General features: G+C 43.2%; 1 long non-coding RNA gene across 1 annotated transcript; it reads right to left on the bottom strand.

Moving 5' to 3' along the window:
- Positions 1–1460, bottom strand: LOC116573141. Its single transcript, XR_004278615.1, has 3 exons — positions 1366–1460; positions 1020–1140; positions 1–24 (listed from the first exon to the last, which is right to left on the bottom strand). It is a non-coding gene; the product is annotated as an uncharacterized LOC116573141 (long non-coding RNA).
- Between the last annotated feature and the right edge of the window lie 7282 nt (positions 1461–8742).

Genomic DNA, 8742 nt, shown 5'->3' with positions numbered 1-8742 from the left:
GTTCCCTCTTCGATGTGTCTCTCTCTGTCCAAAAATAAATAAAATATTTTAAAATTTTTTAAAAAATAAAATGTTAATGGAAAACTAAAGACCTCCGACCTGAATGGTCAGTATTACATGTCAAAACTAGAGAGACAGAAACTTCTCAACGGTCTTCCATCTTTGTGATCTCTGGAGACCAGACACAGAAATATTTTTTTTAAAGGATTTTATTTATTAGGGCACCGGGGTGGCTCAATAAAACATAGCCAAGACTCAATATTTGGCCAACTCTGGTACATGAAGCTTAGAGATAGATTTTATTTGGGTTAGAGAACTGAAGTTGCAGGAGGCACAAGGACATAGCTGCTCCGTTTGTCATTGCTACCGAAGATAAACTTGATCATCGGATGCTCACATCTGCCTGGGGTCTATACTAAGTAGAGCATTCAGTGCTCTTCACACTCTGACCCCAGCCCGTCTTTCTAACTTCATCTCCTTTTTTTTTTTTTAAGATTTTATTTATTTATTTGAGAGAGAATGAGAGAGAGAGAGAGCACAAGCAGAGGGAGAAGCAGGCAGAGGGAGAAGAAGAAGCAGACTTCCTGATGAGCAGAGAGCCCAATGTGGGGCTCGATTCCAGGACCCTGGGATCATGACCCGAGCTGAAGGCTGACGCCTCTCCCACTGAGCCAACCAGGCGCCCCTCCATTTTCATCCTTGGCCTTCTCCTGCAATCCACACCAAGGACCTTGTGCTCCAGCTACACAAAAGGACACACCTTCCCATGTTTTGCTCCCATTCTTCCATCTGCCTAGAAGGCCTTCCTCCTTCCACCAGGTGCTATGCTACAAGGCTCAGCCCATAAAACCTGTGACACATCCCAGGGAGATATCATCTGTTCTTGGAGCACATTGTTAACCCTTTTATAACACTTGTGTGTTAAGGGTTGTAACACTTAATTATCTGTCTCATCAGGATTCCCTGGGGACCAGGCTCCTGACTGAGTCATCTCTCTGACCCAGCACATGGCCAAGTACCTGGGCCGTAGAGTCATTCCACGTGAATCCAGTCCAATCGAACTGATCCTTGATCCAGGATAACTCCACTTTATCTTCTTTTCATGAGTCTGGGGTCACCACACACCTAAGCATTTCTGGTCTGTGGGTGGATCATAGGAAGACCTAGTTACCTAATAGTCAATGCCAGCGCAAAGCCTCAAGGCACAGGCACACCCAGGCCTCACACACCCAGGCATTTGGAGTTCAGTGATTTCTCTGGAGGCTGTTTATAGCACACATGTTATACTGAGGATGATGTTGAGATTAACTGCCTCAAAATTTTTTCCACACCCAAATTTATCAAGCTGAACTTCCTTCCCCTTACCTGAGAAAATGAAGCCTTGACACTTAAGGCTGAGTTAGAAATTGTTTTCTATCTGGTTTCCCTTTATTATACCATTTCCACTTCTGCAGCATCTTTGTGCCCTGTACAGAAAAAGAAAAAGAAAAAAAAAATCCTGGAGACTTTTGTTTTTATTTCTCAAAGAAAAATGTGAGGCTTTGCAAAGCAACTGTGTCGAGGCAAAGGCTAGAAAAAAGGAGGCAGGGACAGGAGAAAATCATTTAATGCCATCTCTTTATTTTTTTATTTTTATTTTTTTAATAAACGTTAGGGTTTATTTTTTTTTTTAATCATTTATTTATCTGAGAGAGAGAGAGCAGCAGAGGGAGAGTGAGAGGGAGACTCCCTGCTGAGCAAGGAGCCAGATACGGGACTCGATTCCAGAATCCTGGGACCATGACCTGAGCAGAAGGCAGATGCTTAACTGACTGAGCCATCCAGGCGCCCCAAACATCTGACTCTCGATCTCAGTTTAGGTCTTCATCTCAGGGTCCTGAGTTTGAGTCCCACACTGGGCTCCATGCTGAAAAGAAAGAAAAGAAAAGGGAAAGGAAGGGAAGGGAAAGGAAGGAAAGGAAAGGAAGGAAGAGTAAAGGAGGAAGAGAGGAAGGAAGGGAGGGAGGGAGGGAGGTGGCTTAGAGGAGCCTGACCAGAGTTTGGTGAAGAAGGGTCCCTGTCAGGAGCCAATACAAACTTCCTGCACTCTGCCCCTCCCTATTGGTTAAAAGAACTAACAGCTGTAAAGCATTTATCTTTTTTTTTTTTTTTTAAGATTTTATTTATTTATTTGACGGAGAGAGATCACAAGTAGGCAGAGAAGCAGGCAGAGAGAGAAGAAGGGAAGCAGGCTCCCTGCTGAGCAGAGAGCCTGATGCGGGGCTCGATCCCAGGACCCTGAGATCATGACCTGAGCCGAAGGCAGAGGCTTAACCCACTGAGCCACCCAGGCGTCCCAAGCATTTATCTTTTTTATTTGTTTTAAAAGATTTTATTTATTTATTTGACAGACAGAGATCTCAAATTGGGGGAGAGGCAGGCAGAGAGAGAGAGAGAGAGAGAGAGAGGAGGAAGCAGGCTCCCTGCTGAGCAGAGAGCCCGATTCGGGGCTCCATCCTGGACCCTGGGATCATGATTTGAGCTGAAGGCAGAGGCTTAACCCACTGAGCCATCCAAGTGCCTCCACCCCTGTGAAACATTTAAAACGTCCCCATAATCCCATTTTTGTTTGGGGAAGGGGGATTTTGAATATTATCATTAACAGAAATTATTTCTAGATGGTGGAATTACAAGTAATTTTTCTTTCTTTCTTTGAGCTTTTTCTATACTTGCCAAAAATTTACCGGGGGCGGGGGGCGGGGGGCGGGGGGTGGGGGAGAAGTCCCCAATGATCTTTGGTTTCAAAGAAGTTAAGGCTGCTGGCGCTCCTGCACTGGGGTCATCAGAGCCAATAAGCTTTCTAACCAACATGAAGAGACTCCATCATTTAACTTCCCTATTCAACTTTGGGTCAGAGGGCAGGTCTCAGAGCTGGAAAAAATTACTCCCAGAAAGAAAGCCACAACGCTATGTCTGTCAAAAAGATATGCAAAAAAGTGCCCTGAATCAGAGCAAGTCAGCAAAATTCTTATTTGAAACCTGGAAAATCAGATTTTCCCTACACCTAAAAATCAAACAAACGAACACACAACCCCCTTTCCTCCCCAAAACCCCACAAAAAACAGGAATAAAGTATGCAGGACTATGGCAAGATGCCAAACCCAGCTTCAGGATTTTAAAGGAGAAACCACATCTCTTCAGCTTGATTATAGCACAGGTTGTAAAGCTGGGCCTCATATCCCACTATTTACATGCAAATCCCACCAAAAATGAGTTGGCCCCTCTCCAGATGCCCAGATCTCAAAGGAACTCTGTTTCCAGGGAGGCCCCTACTCCATAGCCATGAGTCTCTTTTCTCTGCTTTCCTGGGCACAGAGGGGAGTAAAGATGTTAAGGCATCTCCCTCACATGCTGAAATGATCTTGGATTGGGAAACGGAATGTTGCTTGTCCCTTCTCACAATCTACCTGTTACCAGTTTTTTAGCCCTTTTTTTTTTTTTGTAAGATTTTATTTATTTGAGGGGCACCTGGGTGGCTCAGTGGGTTAAAGCCTCTGCCTTTAACCCACTGAGACACCCAGCACCCCTCTTTTTTCTTTTTTAAGATTTATTTATTACTTTGAGAAAGAGAGAGGTGAAGGGCAGAGGGAGAAGGAGAGAGAATCTCAAACAGACTCCAGAGCCTGACTCGGGGCTTGATCCTGCAACCCTAAGATTATGACCTGAGCCAAAACCAAGAATCAGATGCTCAACTGACTGAGCCACCCAGGTGCCCCAAGCTGTTTAAGCCTCTTAACGGGAATGCAGGATGACCTGGTATTCATCTGCCTACCCTCTCGAGTGCCCCCCATAGTGTGGCTCAAAAGCCAGAGAACAGCCCCCTGAACAAGAGAGTAAGAAGCACAGTGTGTAAGGGAAGACAGGACATTAAAGTTGGTGCCAGACAACGCTGGTCTGGGACGCACAGATGCGGTTCATTCAGCATTCTCCAGAGGACCCAAATAAAATAGGAGGCTTTGTAGAAGTACCTGTAACATGATAAGTAAAAGTACTTATTGAGGTGCCCCTTTGGGTAATAAAGAGGAAGACACGTGGAGGAAACATCCGTTCGTGAGGAAACATTTTCATTTGCTCAGATAACTTGCCATCTAGTGTTTTTCAAAACATCAGAGCCTTCGCGGGGTGCCTGGGTGGCTCAGTGGGTTAAGCCTCTGCCTTCGGCTCAGGTCATGATCTCAGGGTCCTGGGATTGAGCCCTGCGTATGGCTCTCTGCTTGGCAGGGAGCCTGCTTCCTCCTCCTTCTCTGCCTGCCTCTCTGCCCACTTGTGATCTCTCTCTGTGTCAAATAAATAAATAAAATCTTAAAAAAAAAAATTAGAGCCTTCATAAATTTATGATGAGAAAAAGCAATAGAGAAGAGTTAAAGTAAAAAGAATGAGTCAATGGTCAATGCAATGGTCAATGTGGGCCTTATCTGGAACCTATTTGGAACAAAACAAACGGGAAACAATTTATGAGAAATCTGAACACTGACTGGGTATTTGACACAAAGAACAAAAGGAAAAACAAAGGAATACATGAGTGTGATTTATGAAGAAATGAATATGCTCTGAAAATACTTCCACCTTCTAAAAAGAAACATCAGTGTGTTGGGTAAGTTGTTCGGTGATTTTCTTTTCTGAGTTTCAGTAAAAATGATTACTGACCCTCAGTCATCACCTCCTACAATAGGGTACATCTGGGTAGCAGAGTGCTTATAAAATATACTTGCCAATAAAACTCCAAAACATTAATATTTTAAAATAACATCTTCGAAGGAAAAAAATTTCTGTTTTCCAACAAACTCTGGGATCATACTTTTCCCATTCACAAAAAAACAAAACAAAACAAAAAACCTCCCAACAACCCAGAAATGAAAAAGAATAGCTCTGGAAAAACAGGGAGAAGGCTGGCTAATGAGCCTTCAGAGATGGGCAGTTACACATCTTGGTCTTGCTTTCAGGATTGTGACATTGCTCCTCTTACTAGGACAAAGAATCACACTGAGAATAGATTTATCTGTTACCTTTTAATGGATCTTTATTTATTTGTTTGAGGAGGGAAGGGCAGAGGGAGAGAGAGAATCTCAAGCCGACTCTCATGGCAGGCATCCGTCCCAGGACCCTGAGATTACAACCTGAGCCGAAACCAAGAGTCATGAAGAGTCAGACACTTAACGGACTGAGCCACCCCGGCACCACTTGGTGTTACCTTTATTTATTTATTTTAAGATATTATTTATTTATTTGACAGAGAGAGAGAGAGAGAGAGACAGCGAGAGAGGGAACACAAGCAGGGGGATGGGAGAGAGACAGGCAGACTCCCTGCTGAGCATGGAGTCTGATGTGGGGCTCGATCCCAGGACCCTGGGATCATAACCTGAGCAGAAGGCAGACGCTTAGGAGTGTACACATATCTCGATGAGCGTTGAGAAACGTATAGAATTATTGAATCATTATATTGATTCTAACATAATGAAACTAATGTAACACTGTATGTTAACCATACTTGAATTTAAAAAAGAAATATGGCATAAAAATGAATAAAATAAAATAATAGAGTAAAATAAAATAAAGTAGAGATTGCAGACTCAGAGGACCCACAGATGGTGGGCCACATCTGGCCATTGGCTGTTTTTGTATGGCCTATAAGCTAAGGATGAATTTTACATTTTTAAATGCTTGGAAAAAATAAAAAGAAGAAGAAGACTATTTCTTGACATGTGAAAATTACATAAAACTCAATTTTCCATGTCCATCTCGTTAAGTGGTAAGATGGGCACACTCAGTCATGTACCAGTTAGCTGTGGCTGCTCTTCTCAGTCGAGTTGAGTGGTTGCCATAAAGTCTGTATGGTCTGCAAAGCCAAAACTACTTCCTCTCTGGCCCTTTTTAGAAAAAGTTTGCAAAATCCCAGTCTAGAGCCCCATCGGTGCCAAGGCTCCTTTGCAGAACGGGGCCTTTCATAGGGAAAGCATTCTTCAAGCACAACCAGTAGGCCTTTGGGCCTCCTTGGGCCAACTCTGTTGCTTTCCATGTTGGATGCTGCTGGAAGAGGGTAGAATGGGGAGCTGCCCTGTGTCCTCCAGCCAACATGCTGAGCCGAGGTGGGGCAATTTAGTTTCTGTTCTCACTGCCTACTCAATCATGGCCTCTCAGCTCAGCCTGTCAACAGGGAGACCAATTAGTGCCGATTTCTATGCAAAAGGCGTTTCCTTAAGGCAAGACTGAGATCACCACCTCGTTTCACACAAACAATTCGGGGTTACAAGGTTAACCCCGGTTAGATTCAAACCAGGGCTTGAAAAGTGAAAGGCAGCCCTCTCACCAATCCTTAGAGCTCTCCAGACTCCTTAGGAAAGAAGTGTCAAAGAATTCACCTCATTTACCAGACGGGGACCTAACACTTCAGGGGAAACAGCCAGCAGACCCTGCAAATTTCATATCCCTCTGCAAGATTACCCTCAGATTTCCCACAGATGTTTAGGGCAAAACTTTATTAGAACCATATGTAGCAATCAGTTTTCTTGGAATTCAAGAGCACCAGAGAGCAGGCCTTCCACTCCGGAGTTCTAAATTTCTTAAGAAATCAGAGACTCAACTCTAAGAGCCAGTGAGTCCTCCAAAGCACATTTCTTACAAGTAAAAATATTCTTTGGCCTGAGGAGAAAGATGTTATGGGCAAACGTAGTTTATACTAGGTTGTCTACAAATTTACTGTAAATAAATTGGTATGTTTATGTTAGAACATCTTAACAAGATGAGCAGAGCAAACCCTTTGGTGGATCATTTCATAAAGAATATCTTTTTCTTTTTGACAATTCATAGTTTGTTATTCAAAAGAATCTCAGAACTTTTTTCAAATTGAAATGCCATTCACATAATATAACTTGCTGATTGTACCTAAATCAAAATTGTTCACTTTAAAGAGAACATCTCAATGGTATTCACAATGGAAGGATTTGTTTTTTACACCAGTGTAGGCTTTTCTCATTGGCCTAAAATTTCGTTTATATTTTGAATATAAACAGGGTACGTACACCCCTTCTCCTCAATGAATTTAAAGCCAAGAACTGTTTTTTAAACCAATAAATTGTCCCTCTTGGACATTCAAATTGTCAAATGATGATAAAAGGTAAAACACACTAGCAGACAACAGGAAAAGAACCTTTTTTTTTTTTTTTAAGATTTTATTTAGAGCCTGATGCGGGGCTCGATGCGGGGCTCGATGCGGGGCTCGATGCGGGGCTCGATCCCAGGACCCTGCGATTATGACCTGAGCTGAAGGCAGAGGCTTTAACCCACTGAGCCACCCGGGCACCCCGGAAAAGAATCCTGTCAAACTGATTACAATTCTTCAGAAAGGAAATTTGCTGGGTTTCATAGGATGTAGACATTTTACTGGGAGATATTAACATCTCCCAACCTTCCCCCAAGCCACACACTGGCCTTTTTTTTTTTTTTTTTTTTTTTTAAAGAATGCCTCTATTCTTTTAGAAAAAACAATGTATCTTAATATTAAAAATTTAAACTACAAAAAAAAATTCACTTGAAATTCTTCCACCCAGAAATGATTATTTTTCTAGGTAGATATATAGACAGAAATAATTTTAGAAAAATAGAATCATATCATGTATCATATTTTAAATGAAAAATATTAGATTTAGTTCCAGGAAGATGGGAGGGAAGCACCTTCCCCTATTCTTCGCATTTAGCTTAACTAAAAACTTTGGGAATATATATCTCTGAAAGGTAGAGAGAGACAGACTGGTAGACCAGCTGGCTAGGAATCTAGGGCTCTAAGAACAGCACCCCACTGGTTGGTTCCTTGGGTTTTCTTTTTGTTTTCTATATTCCAAACCGGATACCAGAGAAGCCAGCAACCTGAAATACCAATGGGCACAGACAAAACTAACACCTCAAGAAAAGCCTCTTTTCTATATGTAAAGGAGTAGGAAAGGAATAGCCTAGTGAGACAGAAATTTGGGATGCCTGGATGGCTCAATCCATTAAGCACCTGTCTTTGGCTCAGGTCATGATCCTAGAGTCCTGGGATTAAGTCCCCATCAGGTTCCCGGCTCAGTGGGGAGCCTGTTTCTCCCTCTGCCTGCCACTCCCCCTACTTATATGCTCTCTCTTTCTCTCTGTCTCTGACAAATAAATAAAATCTTAAAAAAAAAAAAAAAGGAAACTTCAACACAGTAGCCATTCAACACCACCATCTCCCCAACAAAGGCCAATGAGAAAACCTACACTTGCACACTTGCCAAGCTATAATGACGTGTCCCGGCTCACCACCCCACCCCAGCCCTCTGCGGGGTCAGTGACAAGCACATGGGGAACTCAGATATCTACTCCTCACCACCAACATCAAGTGCCAGTCCCCACCCCCCTGGGATGGTGTCAGAGGCAGTCAGGTGGAGAGTGAGCTCCCCCAGCACAGCACAGCAGTAACAAGGCCACCCCCTTCTTGGTGTTGGTGGAAGCCACGTGGAAAGCAGTTACAAGATGTGCCACCACTTTCAGGCCTAGTGGACAGCCTGAAAGCCCACCCAATCTAGAAGCACTGAGTCCCCTCTCCTCACTGTCAAAAGGGCAAGAGTAAAAAGCCTGGACTTCCCCCTGGATGTGGCAATAACATGGTGGCACGCCTCTTCACCCACTGGCATGGTGTCAGAGGTTTGAGTGTTGTCTGCTAAAATACAAAATTTATTTATTTATTTT

This window comes from Mustela erminea, chromosome 14, assembly GCF_009829155.1.
Source record: "Mustela erminea isolate mMusErm1 chromosome 14, mMusErm1.Pri, whole genome shotgun sequence".
Classification (NCBI taxonomy): domain Eukaryota; kingdom Metazoa; phylum Chordata; class Mammalia; order Carnivora; family Mustelidae; genus Mustela; species Mustela erminea.
Note: the sequence above shows the minus strand (reverse complement) of the source record. Positions and strands in the feature narration are given on the sequence as shown.